We start from the raw sequence: 17,322 nt of genomic DNA on the forward strand, positions 1-17,322 counted from the left end.
TCTGAACCTTGGTTTACTTACCTGTGGTTTACTTACCTGTCAGCCAGCTGTCAGATCCCTACTAAACTGTGAATGGCTCAGAAAGAACTCCTGTGTTACAGGATGAATTGTGTCCCCCTCAAAATTCGTAAGTTGAAGTCCTAAGCCCCCAGAATTCAGAATGACTGCATTTGGAGAGGGGGCCTTCAAAGAGGGAATTAAGTTAAAATGAGGTATGTGGCTGGGGTCCTTGTAAGAAAAAGAGGTTAGAACACAGACACTTACAAGGGAAAGGCCATGTGAAGACACATAGAGATGATCATCTGCAAGCCAAGGGGAGAGGTCTCAGAAGAAATCACCCTGCCGACACCTTGATCTTGGACTTCTAGCCTCCGTTGGGTAAGCCCTCCAGTCTGTGGGATTTTGTTATGGCAGCCCAAGAAAATGAATACATCCTCTCAGAGTATTTTGTCTTACTTTATTTTATTTTTGGAGATCATGTTTGACTTGAGTTTTATTTTATTTGTCTGTTTCTAGTTTTTATTTGAATTGTAATTAGTTAACATATAGGGTAATACTGGTTTCAGGGGTAGAATTCAGTGACTCCTCACTTACATACAACATCCAGTGCTCAGCACAAGTGCCCTCCTTAATACTCATCACCCATTTAGCCCAGCCCCCCCGCCCACCTCCCTCCATCAACCCTGTTTGTTCTCTATAGTTAAGAGTCTCTTACAGTTTGCTTCCCTCTCTTTTTTTTCCCCTTCCCCTATGTTCGTCTGTTTTGTTTCTTAAGTTCCACATATGAGTGAAATCATACGGTATTTGTCTTTCTCTGACTGACTTATTTCGCTTAGCATAATACACTCTAGCTCCATCCACGTCATTGCAAATGACAAGATTTCATTCTTTTTGATGGTTGAGCAATATTCCTTATACATATGTACCACACCTTCTTCATTCCTTCATCAGCTGATGGACATTTGGGCTCTTTCCGTAATTTGGCTATTGTTGATAATGCTGCTATAAACATCAGGGTGCAAGTACCCCTTCGAATCAGTATTTTTGTATCTTTTGGGTGAATATCTAACAGTACAAGTGCTGGTTTGTAGGGTAGCTCTATTTTCAACTGTTTGAGGAACCTCCATACTGCTTTCCAGAGTGGTTGCACCAGCTTGCATTCCCACCAACAGTGCAAGAGGGTTCCCCATTCTCCGCATCCTCGCCAACACCTGTTGTTTCCTGTGTTGGTAATTTTAACCATTTTGACAGGTGTGAGGTGGTTTCTCATCATAGGTTTGCTCCCAGAGTGTTTTAAAGTTTCACAATAACTTCTAGAACACCTTTGAGGTCTATTAGGAGTCAGTCTCTAATGGGAAAACTCTTGCAACAGTGACAGGCAGTAGAAGAAACACTTGGCCTGTTCCTGTCTCATACAAAGCTGCCTCTATCCTAACACTTCTTCCTTGTACTGTCTCTTGTGCTCTGGACATAGTCTGTGGAGTCTGAGGACTTCTCATGGGAACGCTCAGTCAGATGTGAAGGCCGTAGGAAAGATAAGGGGAGATACTTGAGCCACAGTGTGTATGCCCTTGGAATTCTTCTTGTCTGAGGCCTATTTGGTTCAGTGCCTCAACATGGCTTGCACCCAGTCCAAAACAGAACACTGTAGGTCCGGGAGCCGAGTGTGGCAGGATCAACACAACCACTAGGTCTCCTTTACTTTAACATTCTCTAATAGTATGTGTCATCCTTTCTCTTTCTGTGCCCCCTTCTTCCTCATTCTCTGTCCCACGCACTCACTCTCTGTCCTTCTCCATCCCTCTCCACATTTCTTGTTTTGTCCCCATGCTGTCCTTTTTCTACCGCCATTACTCCTCCCTCCCTCTATCCCTTCTAGAATCTCTGGCGGAAATATGTTGGAATTATGGGAGGTGACCAAGACTTGGTCTAAAGGCTTGCTTCCCTTAGTGGGGATAAACAGTCCCGATCTCTCTTTGTAGGGGTCCCTCAGCTTAGAGACGTCCCGGGGCTTCACAGGATCCTGTAATGGACTTCAACTGGGTTGTCCTACCCCCTCCTCCAGGGATGCAATAGCCAGGGCAAGAAATCTCAATCCTGGACTCATTTCCACAAGCCATTCCATTTCCAGAATGTGCTTTTCTCCAGGCCGGTCTCCTATGGGCTCCCTCTTTCTGCTACTTCCCCTGCACGCCCACCATTTCACGGGTAGAGGAATGCAAACTGGAGCGCTCCCATCTCTTGCCTGTCTCTAGCTCCAGGAGTAGAGTCCCGTGAAGACCTAACAAACACAGAGGGAAAGAAAGAAACCGTGGAATCTAGCCCACTTCTTCCCACTTGTTGCCTGGATCCCGGTTAGCCCAGAATGAGTTTCCCATGGTCGCATGCCTGCTTTCTCCGACGACTTGAGCCCGTTGAATCCTGTGCGTTTCACTGAGGCTCCCTGGTGCCTGTGCCATCCACAGAGACGCATGGTTGGATCCTCTGGCCATCGTCCCTATGACTTCATTTGCAAAGTCCAGGGAAAAGGACAAGCCCGGGCATGGCATTCGGTCCTCTTATCGATGTGGGGGATGGTGGGGGGGGAGGCTGACTGGGCAGAACAAGGCAAGACAACCCCAAAGGCAGCCCTTCCATCAGAGGACTCCTGCTTTTGATTTTGCAGCTTGCACAAAAGATCGCACCACGCCTGCCTGCCAATCGCCCCAGCGGGGGGGGGGGGGGGTGGGGAGGTGGCAGGGTTGGGGGCGGGGGGGGGCGGTTGGAGGGGGGAGAGGAAAGCCAAGGCATCATTCATGCTGCCTGCCTTGGCCCGTCAGTCCCTGTCTGTGCATGGACTGTATTTCTGTGTTCTCATAACTCACTTCCCTGAGGTGTCACGGTGTGAAGGGACGAGGCATGTGTCCTCATGGATTCTCTAATCCTCCTGCGTCGAGTGACATATGCATCGCTCCCCTATACCCTCAACGCAGTTTTGGCAGGTCGTCCACCAACATCTGTTGCCCGAGTTCTGCCCCATAGAAGCTTCCCCTCCACCAGTAGGTAAAGCCCTTCTCTTCCTTCCCCTTCTGCCGGCCCGCAGCTTGGGTTCCCGGGGCCCGGCACTGGAGCATCAAACAAGGCCTGGAGGCGGAGGTGGCCCCAGGGGCGCCCCCCCCAGAGCCATCTCCCGCCTCATCCCCCACCCGAACGCCGCCCGGGTGACCTCCCCGACAACACCAGTAATTTGTCTTGGAGACCCGCCATACCTACAGCAAACACAGGAAGGATTAGAACACAACATATGCCGCACAGCAACAGAAACATGTGAAGGTCCTTCCTGAGCCTGAAGGATTACTGCGGGGGGAGGCGAGGGAGCGACAGAGAGCAAGACAGATGAATGTCCAACCAGAGAAACCCCGTGTGTTCCTCCAGAATGGAAAGGAAATGGATGCCTCAGAACTGGGTGTGTTGAGGTCAAATCCGATATGGGCTTTGAGTTGCAGCCGCTTTAAAGCTCATTGGTGACAGATGTGGACTTTCGCCAAGTCAACCACAAAATAGGATCAAAGGGAGTTGAAAAACAACAACAACTGGAGCTCCCTAGCTGAAGTGGTTGCTGCCCTCAGAATGTTCGCCCAGCGGACTCGCCCAGTGGACCCGACCAGGAAGTGGAGGAGAGACCAGGGCGACATCAAAATTAAATGGGAAAAAAAAACAAAACAAAAAAATCCCAAAGATCCAGAAACCGATCTGAGGCCTCCAAGGTTGGGGGCATTCTCCACTGCAGTGAAGAAGCAGAAAACACGCACCGGGCCGCCCCAAGGGACACCTAGAACCAGTGCATTTACTGTGAGAGCAGATCTCTTCACCTGCATTCAAGGAAAGAGATGCTGAGTAATAAATCGTGCATTTTAGACGTGAAAAGGACAGGCAAGCGAACTGGGTTTCAGATTACTGGCTTTGAGGTCAGAGTAATTAAGTTCTAACCTGGGTGCTGCCGTTTCATGGCTGTGTGACCCTGAGAAAGTCACTTAACTTCTCTGGGTTTCGTCTTCTCATCTGTAAATAGGGTGGATAACAGTATTTATCTTAAAGGGTTGTAAGGATTCAAGATACACACTGCCTGAAACAGTGCATGGCAAGAGTAAAAACTCAATCGATATGAACACGTATTTTGACATACATTTGTAAGAATAAATTTACATTCTCTGGAATGTCCACCTGAGGGAAGACAAGATCAAAAGCACTGTGTGTGTGTGTGTGTGTGTTCACAGTTCTGAAACTCAAAGAGTCCTTATCATGTGACAGTAATTTGCAAATGAAAATTGTGTTGTACAAACACATGTAAATTTCGAATTCCTCATTCTTCACATTTAAAGCCAGGCTCAGCAACCCAACCAATGAAGGTCAAAGACAACTAAAATAACAAAAATAATTGCCCTGACAAGAAAAGCATACCTCAAAACACACTTGCTAGCACTTTCTAGTTGTGGTCATGTTCTAACCTGTTCTTTAGTCAGTGAGGATAGTTAGAAACATTAACCACTGTTTAGTTATCCAGCTGCCTTACCACCGAGGGAGTATCACGCCTTCTGTCCACCCCCCTCTTCCAAATCAGCTTCTCCCTACTATTCTCACATAGTCCAAAGACCTGGAATTCTCAGGTCCCTTCAGCCCAGCTCCATGTGGATCAATTGCCCAGGTGTCAGGCTTAGTGATGCTGGAGCCCTGTGGGAAAGGGGGTATGCTATCATCACTAATTCTGGGGCAAAATCTCTTCACACAAGACATCCCATCTACCGACAAATGTTCCCAGCTGTGGGAAGGGGTGTTGGGGGGTCCTTCCGTGTCCCCTGTCACCCCCTAGCTATTCCTCTCCGAGGAGCTTCCTGCAGTGAGAAGTTGATACCTCTCCATGGGCACATCTCCAAGGCCGGCTGTGTGCTCCTAACACACTAATCGCAGAATTGGGGGGCATACCCCACACCCTGACTCGATGACTTAACAGAGATCTTTATGATGGGGGGATGGGGATAGAATATCCTGACAAAGGAAACCTCTCAGAAAACAGTTGAACAGAATTTAACTGAATGAATGAACTAGTGTTCTGGTTTTTAGATCTACCCAAAGACAGCTATGGAAGTTGTCCGTGACAGACAGGCGTTGCAAATAGGTTTCATCACATCTCAGCAACCAACCCTGACGGTTTGGTAGTGGATTCCTGAACCATTCTGCACAGGTGGATTGTGAAACCATAAACCAACATGAAGTTCGCTGTGATTGGTCAGCAATGTCTGCAGGGAGTCATGGCCTTGGATAGGTGCCTTGGATAATATAAAATAAAATTCCTCGTGTTTTATTTTATTTTTAAATTTTATTTATTTATTTGACCGAGAAAGAAAGCGTGCACAAGCAGGGGGAGCAACAGAGGGAGAGGGAGAAGCAGACTCCCCGCTGAGCAAGGAGCCCGATGCGGGACTCGATCCCAGGACCCCGGGATCGTGACCTGAGCCGAAGGCAGACGCTTAACCGACTGAGCCACCCAGGAGCCCAATTCCTCCTGTTTTAATATGACTTTTCCAAGGAGTCCTGGAACAGTTTCTTAAAATGCCTAGGACTTCATTTCCATTTTCTCAGAATATGAAAGGGAGAGGAGAAGAAAGAGTTAATTTTTTTAAAAATGTTTGAATGAACTGGTGTCTGAAGTCAGTTTTCATTTATATATGTGAGAGCAGGCATGGAAACCCTCCTCTCCAAGTACTAGATCTAATCTCATCCTAGGGAGTTCAGTAAAAGTTGATTTCTACAACTGTGGCAGACTTTATTTTCTGCTGCCCTAAAATAAACTTATCAGTAAGCTTGACGATCCAGCCATGTACCTATCCACGGGCATTGTGGTATCACCACTTGAATCTGAAATCTTTCCATCAAAGACTAAGGGGCAGGAGCTCACAGGGAAAGCAGGTAAATTCACAGCAGATGATGTTAAAGGTAAGGCTGGGGTAGGGGAGGTGAAATATGAGCTTATATTGACTGAACTAGGTCAAAACACCTCTCTCTGGATAATTTCTATCTTTCTCCCCGCCGTACTCCTACTTTGGAGCTCTCCTTCTCCACCTTTAAGAGACATACCAGAAGAAACAGGAGAAAATGACCATGAATTATAGTCTACGGTCCCTTCTGCAAGGAACAAGGAAGAGGGGCGCCTGGGTGGCTCAGCTGGTTAAGCGGCTGCCTTCGGCTCAGGTCATGATCCCAGGGTCCTGGGATCGAGCCCCGCATCGGGCTCCCTGCTCCGTGGGGAGCCTGCTTCTCCCTCTCCCTCTGCCTGCCTCTCTGCCTACTTGTTCTCTCTCTCTCTCTCTCTGTCAAATAAATAAATAAAATCTTTAAAAAAAAAAAAAGGAACAAGGAAGAAAGGAGAGATTCTAAAACCATGAATGAATTCAGATTTTGGAAGTGAAGTCAGATTGCATTGATTTTACTTGAAAATAATTTTTTTTCATCCTGATCTGTATTTTAAGATTAGCTTTTGCTGTCCTAATAAAAGGGACAGATGCAACTGGCACTATTAATTTCTTCCATCTTTTTGCCTTGATTACAAATACGATGCCTGGAGCTGCAGAAGCTATTTTGTGACCGTGAGGCAACATCTATGAGGTGAAGCTAAGGAAGGACGTGTAGAAAGGCAGATGGAAGCGTGAATTTGCAGTTATCATTAAGTGCCAAACTAGCTCTGCACTCCCATCCCGCAGATTTTCTTGTGAGGCAATTAAATGATTTTTATCTTTAAACCACTGTTATTAAAGTTTTTTATTATTTACAACTCAATGCATTTCCATACAACTATTTACATTACTGCTACAAATTGGTACTTTATAGGCATTGGACCCATACTGATTTCCAGAATTGCCTTACACTGGGGCCTTAAAAAAAAAAAAAAAAAGTGCTAAAGATATCAATCTAAATTGTCAAGTGGTCACAAAGAAAAAGCGAGGTCTGGGGGTTTAGGGATGCAGGAAGAGGTCTATAAGGATAGCAAGGCTGGAATTTCAATCTGATTCACTTTTCTAACATATTCTAGAGGATGAGAAAATAGGTTAGGCCACTGGCCAACCCTTTCTAAATACAGCACTTCCCAAAGCTGTGCCCTAGGTGTCAACACCTTTGGGGCTTGAGTCAGAGAGAGCCCATCTGTACACACAATCTCCACCCACCTGCAGTGTATCCAGTAAGCAGAGTGTAGCTGAGTCAGCTCCCCACACCTGTGCTAATAATTTGGGGGACATGCAGCCTGCCTTTTTCTGTGTACAACTTAGAAAGACAACCCAGAAAACTGCTACCACTTTAGATGTCAGTGCCCTGGTGCTCATGGGTAGTATCCCATTTTGTAACATTATTGTTTCCAACTGAACCTGGAAATAGCCACCAAAGCAGGAAGGGCTCAACCTGGGCTAAGAAAACCTCTTCTTCCCAAACAGCTAGATGCTACTCATTTGCCTTGAGAAGACCAGCAAAGAATGCAAATGGCATCTCCTCACATCCTGATTTATCCAACGAAAACCATATGTAGACCATCCTGCCTGCCTCCTCTTTTGCTGTGTGTTAAAAGAAACAACGAATAGGGAAGAGGGTTGGGATTGCAAAGAGGGGAGCACTTCTTTAGCCTCTGCTCTGTGCCTGGCACTGTGCTGGTAGGTACCTTCCTGTGTATTATCTCATTTAATTCTCATAAGAATTCCAGAAGCTAGGGGACTTTGTCCCCTTTTCATGGATAAACAAGGAAGGCCTGGAGAGAACAGGTGATTTGTTTGGAGGCCCACAGCTAAGTGGGTATGGCAGAGATCATCAGTGTTCACCCATATTTCTGTGCATCTCTCCATTTCCCAATCTTCCTTGCAATTGTGTTAAACGGAAGCAGTGCCCACCACTGCTCAGCTGGACCCCTAAGCCATCTTGCATATTCTTGCCCCTACAATTGGAAGTAAAAGACTCCAAGATGGCAGAACCACCAAATAAAAGGAACCGGGATCTTTGAGCCACCACGTGGAGGGCAACTGGCCATCTTGTTGGACTGTGCAAATTGATATTTTTATTTGTTGCTGAAGCATGATCTGTACTACTCTATCTTATACAAAGGTCCCATTTTAAAGAGGGTCCATGATCGCTTCTTGGCCTTTTGGCTAAGATCAAGTGTAGTATCTGTTCTTAGTTTAAAGAGGGTCCACGATACACTACTCCATGGAGTAATGCAGGAATCACTGAAGCAACTGGATCCACATATTACGTAGGTCCATATCCTATACAGCCACGCAAGTGAAACTGCCCCAAAACAAGTTCAGAAGGATTGTATAAGGACAGGGAAGGCATATTATGAACTCTCTAGGGCACAATTTTTGTGCGTCTAACCTCCTTCTCTTAGCACTCAGACATAATAGAATCCGGAAAATGCGGGGTAGCCTCATGTTGAGCTTGAACTTGGTGTAGTAGCCTTTGGTAAATTCCTCCTAAGGTTCATGTCTCAGTTTCTTCCTTTCTTCAGTGTTAGTGGAATAAAGGCTCCACTTCCGAAGTGTTCTTAAGGTAGATGCAGAACTGACACTCGGTCAGTCTAAAAGGAAGGAGCCCAAGAAGCCCGTGATGTCATTGGTAGAAATTATGTAAAGAGCCACATGCAGGTACAATTTCAGTATGCTCTGACTCTTCAGGTATATATATTCCAGGCGGGGCTAAGCTCTGAGAAGCCAAACTAGTGATTATCCCAAGCAAACCAACTTTTATTAAGAAGCTGTCAAAGAAAAGTAGGTGGCGAGATGGATTAGTGGACGGGGAAAAGGGGTAGAGGCCGTTGGTGAAAAGCAACAAAGATTTAGAGGATTTTGTATCCTTGGTCCTCCTTCTCATTATGTAACATCTCCCTGGTATGTGACTGTTGATAAATATTCATTGAAGGGGGGACTGGACCTAATGTCATGCAAATCGCATGCAAAGCAACATGTAAATTGGAACCATTATATGAAGTCAATAGGTGAGGTACTATGCATATTAAAAGTACAGGACAACAGCACAGAAAGGCCTAGAAGAGGCCCATAATACTAGCAGGGGACCTTCCATTCCAAAAGGAATCTGATAGTCAAGGAGAGAACATTGCTGCCAAAGAATGTCACCACGCATGAAGCAGGGACCAGGAGGCCTAACAGAGAGAGGAAGGAGAATGCGGGCTGCTGTGTGCTCTCTCCATCCCTGTCAAGGCCGTATTCAAGGCACGTTCTCCTGCATCGCCTTCCCATACTGATCAGACCTGATACTGATTGATTTGGTCAAATCCACTGAGTGACAGGGTCGGCAGTCTGATCCGCTTGTCCATTAGCCGTGCCATTCAGGATGCTTCCTTCAAGCCTTCTCACAAAAGAGCAAGGGACACCCAGCAGCCCGTGAGGCTGGTCACTTTGAACTCGCTGACACCACACAGAAGACGTTTAGAGGCTTTTGTGTCCCCTGAAAGTTCTCGCCCTGTGAGTGTCTCACGCTTGCACACAATGCATGCGCGTTTGGCACCAATCTGCAGAAGGCCGTGAAGTACAAAGACGTGCCCAGAGACACTCCGATATGCACTTTTATGCGCCTCCACCCAAGTCCTCAGGGAGCTGTAGGAAAGTTGACCATCATGCCTGCTCTGGGCTACAGGAGGTCACAGGCTGTTTCTGATTGGAGCCCTCTGCTGTGTTTGCTTTCTGTGCCCCCACAGACCTCCTGACAGGACTGCAGGACATGGAAATAAGTCAGGGGTGACCCTTCTGGTGACCCATAGCCTTGCCAGCCAACTCCTGATTGCAACCTTCTGGCTCCAGTAACAGCCTTTAATGCAGGCCTTCTGGCTCCTCCGAGGCCAGAGCAGCGGCAGAGCTGGGAGGGGTGAACGCGCTCTGAGGTCCTGTGGTCTCTCTCCCCATGTGGGCCAGCCTAAGGTTGGTGGGATGGGGGTGGAGCATGCAGGGGGAGGAACAGAGGTGGGGGCGAGCTTCCGACTGCCCGGCAGGCAGGGGTTCTTCCTTGGGCTATTACCACCGTTCTGTCCCCCGTCTTCTACCGCTACCAAGCTAGGACATGCTGGCTTCAGTCACTTGATGCAAACCCAGAAGTGCACTTGGACAACCATCAGAGACGTCCTGCCTTCACATCCCTGCTCCTCTGACACGTGGTTGTAGAAGCTAGTCCAGGGGATATAATAAAACATACATGTTTTTGCATACACAGTGCACACACTGTTTGTGAGGGGAACGCACGCGTGCACACACACACACACACACACACACACACACACACACACACACAGACACATCTCTGTGTATGGCACAGTCAGCGCAGTCCTGGTCACCCAGGCCATGTGGCTTTTCCGAGAAGGATCCCACGTTAGACAATGGACACCAAGAGTCAAAGCAAGTCCCTGTTCTCTGCCGCTGTGTACGTGGGGCTATCTGCCCGGCACAGACAGGGACAGCTCGTGGACTCTGAAATTGCTAAGTCCTCCCATCTAATTGTCTCTCTTTTTTTTTTTTTAAGATTTTATTTATTCATCTGAGAGAGAGACACAGAGAGAGCACAAGCAGGGGGAGAGGCAGAGGCAGAGGAAGAAGCAGACTCCCCGCTGAGCTGGGAGCCTGACGTGGGGCTCGATCCCAGGATCTGGAGATCATGACCTGAGCCGAAGGCAGATGCTTAACTATCTGAGCCACCCAAGTGCCCCTAATTGTCTCTTTTGACACATCAGAGACCTGAGACCCAGCAAGAAGAAGTGACCTGGTCAGAGTGAGCCGTGCCGCTGGGTCTTAGGGACAGTGGGACTTGGAATTCCAGGGGCTGGACTCTCAGCCCCATGCCCTTCCCACCACACACGTTCTCAGATGGCTGGCCGATGTCCAGCACCTCTGGTGGTCGCGTCCACAAGGCCTCCCCCTCAGAGCCCCTCTCTGCCGTACAGGAGTCTCACAGGTGGATTTATAGCAAGCAGATCCTAGATAAGCGCAGTGACATCCTAAAGAGCATTTAGAGTAAAAAGCGGAGGTGAAGTGCGAGAGCCTGGAGCCAAACACATTGTGTCTGGTCTAATAATTTCTGAAGGCTCTACAGAACGGACTTAGAATCCTCGCTAGACCTCCACTGGCCAAGAGGCCAGGTCTGATCCAGGATCTTCTGATAACCAAGCACCAGCCCTCCCCCAGCTTCTCCAATCCAAATTCAAACATATCCTATCTCTTGGAAAATTTGCTTTTCGAACTCCAAGGTCCTTTTAGATTTAAGGAGTTGCAAGACAAATAATATAAAAAGATGAAAGTTGCTAGAAGGAAGTCAGCCTTGATAAGCCATCCTTTACAGGGGTGTAAACCTGGCTCCTCCCTCCCTCTGGAGAAATCAGCAGGACTGCCTCCTTCCAGCCTCCCAACAGAAGAAAATTGGCTGCCTAAAACCCCGCTGCTTATATACATATTAAACACACTCTGTCAGGGTGATCCAGGCTTAACATTTGACCTGCTTTTATTTTTCTTTTCCTTTTGCAGAATTGGCGGTGCATTTCCTTTTTTATTTAAAAAAAATTTTTTGCGTTCTTTTATTTTTAAAGCTTCAAAGCAAAGTCCATGTCACATTTTCAGAAATCAAATGCCAAATTATTCTCAGCATCCCTTTCCATGAGCAGCATGGTGTTTAGCTTGAAAGCTCTTCCGAATGTGTGCCTTGCTTTTAAAAACTGGACCCTCTTGCTGTACATGTGTATGTAGGAACACTGTTTACTCAGACCCACATCATCGAGGGGCTGCAGGGTAACATCTTCCCCAGAGTGCAGGACCCCCCAGTTACCAAGTCTCCACAGGATTAAGTCATTCAGATTTCTGAGGTGTCTTCTCCTTGCAGAAAAGAACTAGTAACCTTTTCAGTCCTGGTAGTTTATTGGAAAAGGACCTTTCCTTGAGCCCCAGCTTGGAAGGCTGAGCTGTTGCACATGGCGCCAACTTCAAGCTTCCCAAGTCATTCATTCACTCATTCATTCATTCATTCATTCATTCAACCAACAAATAAACTGAGCGGATAAACATGACCCCTGACTTCACAGAGAACACAACTTAGTCAGGGAGACAGACAATAATCAAACACCCGAACTAATAGAGCATACTGGCCGAGGAAAGGAAGGGCACAAGGTGAATGTGAGAGGTAGGCAAGGGCTGGTTCCTTATGACTAGGAAACCCTGGAGGCCATTGTAAGGGTTCTGGTTTCAGCCTAAGAACAGGGGGGAATGTCATGGATTCAGCCCCCTCCCTTCTCCTTGCCCCCATGCTCTTCCAGAAGGGGCACACCCTTTTGGTTTGAGTTAAAATTTTACTCCCATCCACACTAAAAGTCTCTCCCCCAAACCGGAGAGCATTTTTCATGTCATGCCACCCACAACAGTCCCTGACACCACATGCCCCACATGAAGAAGACAGAGTGGGTGTTCAAAGTCTGAAGATCAGCAACGGGAAGGCTCCAAAGAGTTGGGGGCCCCCAGCCTGGACCAGAATTCCAGCCCAGCTGGGAAACAAGTGCAGAGGTGATCCAACTGTTCTCTTGCTCTGTTTGGAAATTTGTCAAGATGGCACAATACTAGCAGTTAAGAGCCGAGACCGACTTTTCCATCGTGGGGCTAGCACATATTCACTAAGGCAAGCCCATGGGTTACCCAACCACTCCCTGCACATCCAGACACGGGCTACCTACCCCTACCCCATGGAAGAGCAGCTTTGCTAACAGTCACCCTTTCCAGCTGAACAGCTGCACAGGAGGAAAAATGAGCCGCGGTGTAATTAGCAAAACGATGGGAAAATAGACAAGCAATTCAAGGAGCACCCCAGGCCCCCTGAGTGAACACATGAACAGCATTCAGTGCACAAGTGCAAAAACACAAGTATCCGGCACCATTGGGGGATTTTGCAAATGACTTTCAGAACTCTAGACTGTGGCAATCCTTTGGTTCGAAAACTTCTTCAAGAATTCAGCTCAGAAAACTCATTTTCCGCTATTCCCGAGCAGACTAAAATTGTCATCAATTTTCCCTTTTCCCGCTGGTCTTCAGAACACAGGACCTGCTTAGAATGGTTTTAGAGTCAGGCTGGTGGCCAGACTGTGGGCCTCCAAACCTCTGCTCTCTGAGCAACAGAGTCCCTGTGCTTCGGGGTAGATGGTGCTATTTTCACATGTTGTCTGGATTTTATTCTTTTAAGGTATAAGAGGTTTTGATTTTGTCTAGTAAGTGGTCTCCTTGACTGGAATCAAAAAGAAAAAGAGGGAGGAAAAAAGTAGAAGACAAACCAAATCACCTTTAGATCAGTCCCTAAACTCCCGACATTTGGGATTGAGGTCTTCCGTCGTTTTCTTAAAGGAGAATGGATGTTATCTGACTTTCCCAAGATCTGGGGTGATTTATCAGGAAGAACAATGGCAAAAAAAAAAAAAGGAAGAGAATCCTGGGATGTACCAGCAGCCCCCGAAAGAAAGACAAGGTGAAGCGTTATTTTTCTCTAAAGAAACAGTTTCTCCTCCCCACTCTCTGTCCTACTTAATGATACAGCCAGTCAGCCAGATGACCAAGCCAGAACACCAGGCCCCGTCTTGGGCCATTTCCCCTTCTCTCATTTTCTGTAGCTAGAAGTCCTTTCAATTTGACCTCCTAAAATTTTCTCTCATCTTTCCCTATCATCACCATTTAATTGGGGCCACATTTATTCTCTCCAAAATATTGTTAGTTTCCCCCAAATATTGGTATCACCGGATCCCTCATTTTATCCAGCCCAGGCTCCAGTTGCAGGGGCCGACTCTCGATTTCAGCTCAGGTCATGATCTCAGGGTCCTGGGATAGAGCCCGGTATCAAGCTCTGCGTTCAGTGGGGAGTTTCCTTGAGATTCTCTCTCTCTCTCTCTCTCTCTCTCTCTCTCTCTCTCTCTCTCTCCCTCTGCCCCTCCTCCCCTGCTCACGTGTGCTCTTTCTAAAAAAAAATAAAATAATAAAATAAAATGTGATGCCCTATCCTATCACTCTTTAATCTTACCCACTTCCTTTTTCTTCAAAGACCCTATTCACACCTCTCAACGCATCACACATGCATATGTATATATCATGTAACTATATGTGATACATTTATATATTGTGTATTTAGTTGTATGTGTATCATATATTTGTTGTTGGCTTTTCCTTCCAGAAAATAATGTTTTGTTCATTGCTGTGTCCCAGGACCTGGAATACAAAAGGAGCTCTGTAAATATTTGCTTAATAAACCGACAAATAGGTTTTCTTCCCTCCGCCCTCGCGTACCCTTCCATCCATCCTCTGTATCCGCGAGACTCACTTTCTGAAACAGAGATTTGACCGCCTTCTTTGACACAAATGCTTCCGTGCCTTCTGGTCACCCACAGAATAAGCCCCGTGTGCTGCCGTGGCGACCCCAGTGCGCCAGGGCCCAGCCCACCACTTCTGCAGCCTCCTTTCCATGCTCACCTCCAACTCCCCAGGCCTCACCGACCCAACACACCGCCATGCGCAATGACTGTGGGTTTCCCCAATAGGCCATGCTCTTTCGATACTCAATACCCTCATGGGGGACATTTTCTAGGCGTGCAATGGCCCTCCTCGTTTTGATTGCTGGGCAGACTCTGAAAATCCATCCCTCATCCACCCGGCGCCTTCCATCATCCCTTTCGGTATACCTGTTACAGGTTATAGAAACTTTGCAGAGTGTGGCGTGTGCACTTATGTCTTTGTCTGCCTCCTTCCTTGGCCTAGGAGCAGGGACCATATCGTAACCATATTTCAGTAGACACTCAATGTTTGTAGTACTGGGAAATTCTTCTTTTATGTTAACATTTCTTATCACAAAATAAAGCATAGGTCGTGAATGAGATAAAGACAAACTTTAAATCTCTCAACTCCACTTCTCATACCCCCTCCCCCGGGACCTGTTATTTATTCAGAAAAAAAAAAAAAAAATAAGGAGAGAAATCATTAAAGGGGAAAAGCGAGGAAGATAAAGAGATCACTAAAAGATGCATTTTTCAGCCAAGCGAGGAAATAAAAAAATAACTGCCTTTTGCTTTTTTCGTTACATCGATTACATAACTGAAGCCTGAACTCAGATGACAGAGAACTTGGCAGAATGACTGCCCCCACCATGAATCCGGCGAGTGAGGCTGGCAGGAAGCCAAGACTGGACAGGAAATCACTTTGGGCTTTGACTTGTATTTCTCTGCAGTGGCAGGGAGACGGAGACCTAGCAGGGTGCTCAGGACACCTCAGACCCAGCGACCCCCGCGCCCATACCAGCGCAGGCAAACCTGCTCCAGTCTTGCCTCTCTCTTCCCCAGTCCCCAGCTCTCCTATTAAATGACTCCATCTGTCCCAAGACCCGTTTCCTTTCCTTTGCTCTGTTTTCTTTGATGAGCTCACGCTGAGTGCAGAGAGCGAGCTGGGAGTGCGGGCTGTTGGTCAGTGGCCAGGGCCACGGGCCAGGGTTGTTACCTCCGCCGAGGGGCAAAAACAATATCCATGACATAAAATCGAAAAGTTTATTTCACTTCTGTGCAAGGGAAAGTGGATTAAAGCTTTAAAGAAGAGAAGAGCCTGGACTGGAACATCCAGAGGCTGTGGGCTCTTCCCTGGAGGAGGGTGAAGCTTGAGAACCAGGCTCTGGTAGGGGCAGGACCAGCCGGGTGGGGGAGGGTATGCTTGGGCTGAGGCCCCCAAAACAGGACCCTGGGCGGGGGCGGGGGGGAATCCTGCCAGTCTGACTCCAGCATACTTGCTGACTTGCTGTTGCTTTGCACTTGAACAAGGAGGGCTTCTCTATCTTGGAAACTTGGAGGTGAAGACCCTGTGTTGACCTCTCTTCTAGTTCTAGGAAAGTCTGGAAATGGGGCATGTGATGTCGCTAACTCAGGCTCCAGAAAATATTTCTGCAGGATTCAGCTTCCTGTCAGCCTGGCCCAGGAGGGACACATATAAATTCTTTCATTCGAAAAATGTAGTCACTGTTAGGGGCTCTGAGATACGGTAACGTAGGAGAAAAAAAAGTTCCACAAAAATTCTTGCCCTCTAGGAATTTTGTTTCTGTTGGGGGTGGGGAAAGGGGCTAAGAAAATTAAAAAAACAAAGGAGTAGTTAAAATACATGGGTGTCCGGGCGGGGTCAGGAGCGGGGAGCTCTAAGGAGGAAGAGACAATTGCAGGGCCCTATATGAAGGGGACTCGCTTGATTGATTTTGGTCCCAGAAGGCTGCACTGAGAAGGTGACATCTTAGCAAAGCTGGGAAGGACCACATGAGGGCGGGTGCAAATCTATAAAGCAAAGATTTAGGATTATAACAAAGATTCCAAGGAGGTTCACATTCTGTCCTACCCTGGGGCACGAGGAGCAAATAAAAATGAGGAGGAGAAGAAACGGAAACCGCATCACCCACTGTACTTGTTGCCATCTGGTGGGCCCTGGAAATCATCAGTGTGTTTGGTTACTGTGTTTACACAGCCGGCAGGACACACACTGTTCACTCAGGGCTCCCCAGAGCTGTCGGAACGGTCCCTGCTTCCCCGGATTCCTGAGGCCCCCGCATCCGGGTGCTCAGCTCCACCCCTCACAGGGGTTCAAGAATCCCCTTGGGTTGCCCAAAGACCTGGGCCTCCAGGACCTCCCGAGACCAGGTCCAGATCTTTATCTACCGAGTCAGGGGCCTGGGTGTCACGTCGGGGAAGGAGGGCGCGGCAAGCTCACTGCTTCAGCCAGGAACGAGGGCGAGGGGGCTGAGGGGGCCGCTGAGCTGAGGCTAGCAAAGGAATGAATCATGTAACATCCTAATGCAGGGCCTGAGCCATGGGAGGAGCTGACTGAATGTCAGTCATTGGTAATAATAACCACCCCTATGACTGTGTTCCAGGTTCCTGAAGCGTATACCTGCGTGCAGAGCATGTTACGTGCAGGTGGTGGTGGTGGTGGTGGTGGTGGTGGTTTTTCCACAGGATCCTATCTTTGGCCTCTTTTAGATCAAAGACACCGAGGTTTAGAAAGTTCAGCACCGCTGCCAAGATGGCACAGTTAGTAAGTGGTGGCCGGAGCACGAACCCAACCCTGTCTAAGCCTCACATGTGGGTTCTCAATCTAGAGGCTTTAGCCTCCACCTACATTTAAGGGTAAGATAGAGGAAACACCTTCTGGTCTTGTAGGCAAGACTGAGGAATCTCTCTCCACTTCAGAACACGAGGAAGACGATTGTCTGTAGCCTGAAGAACCAAGGAAGGGCAATATTTGTGTAGCTAAGCCTCAGGAA

The 17,322-nt window shown here is 47.6% G+C and overlaps 1 pseudogene; it reads left to right on the plus strand.

Moving 5' to 3' along the window:
• The first annotated feature begins 8,145 nt into the window (after nt 1–8,145).
• LOC113908402 lies at nt 8,146–8,245 on the plus strand (annotated as a pseudogene).
• The last annotated feature ends 9,077 nt before the right edge of the window (nt 8,246–17,322 follow it).

Source organism: Zalophus californianus, chromosome 16 (assembly GCF_009762305.2).
Source record: "Zalophus californianus isolate mZalCal1 chromosome 16, mZalCal1.pri.v2, whole genome shotgun sequence".
NCBI classification, from domain to species: domain Eukaryota; kingdom Metazoa; phylum Chordata; class Mammalia; order Carnivora; family Otariidae; genus Zalophus; species Zalophus californianus.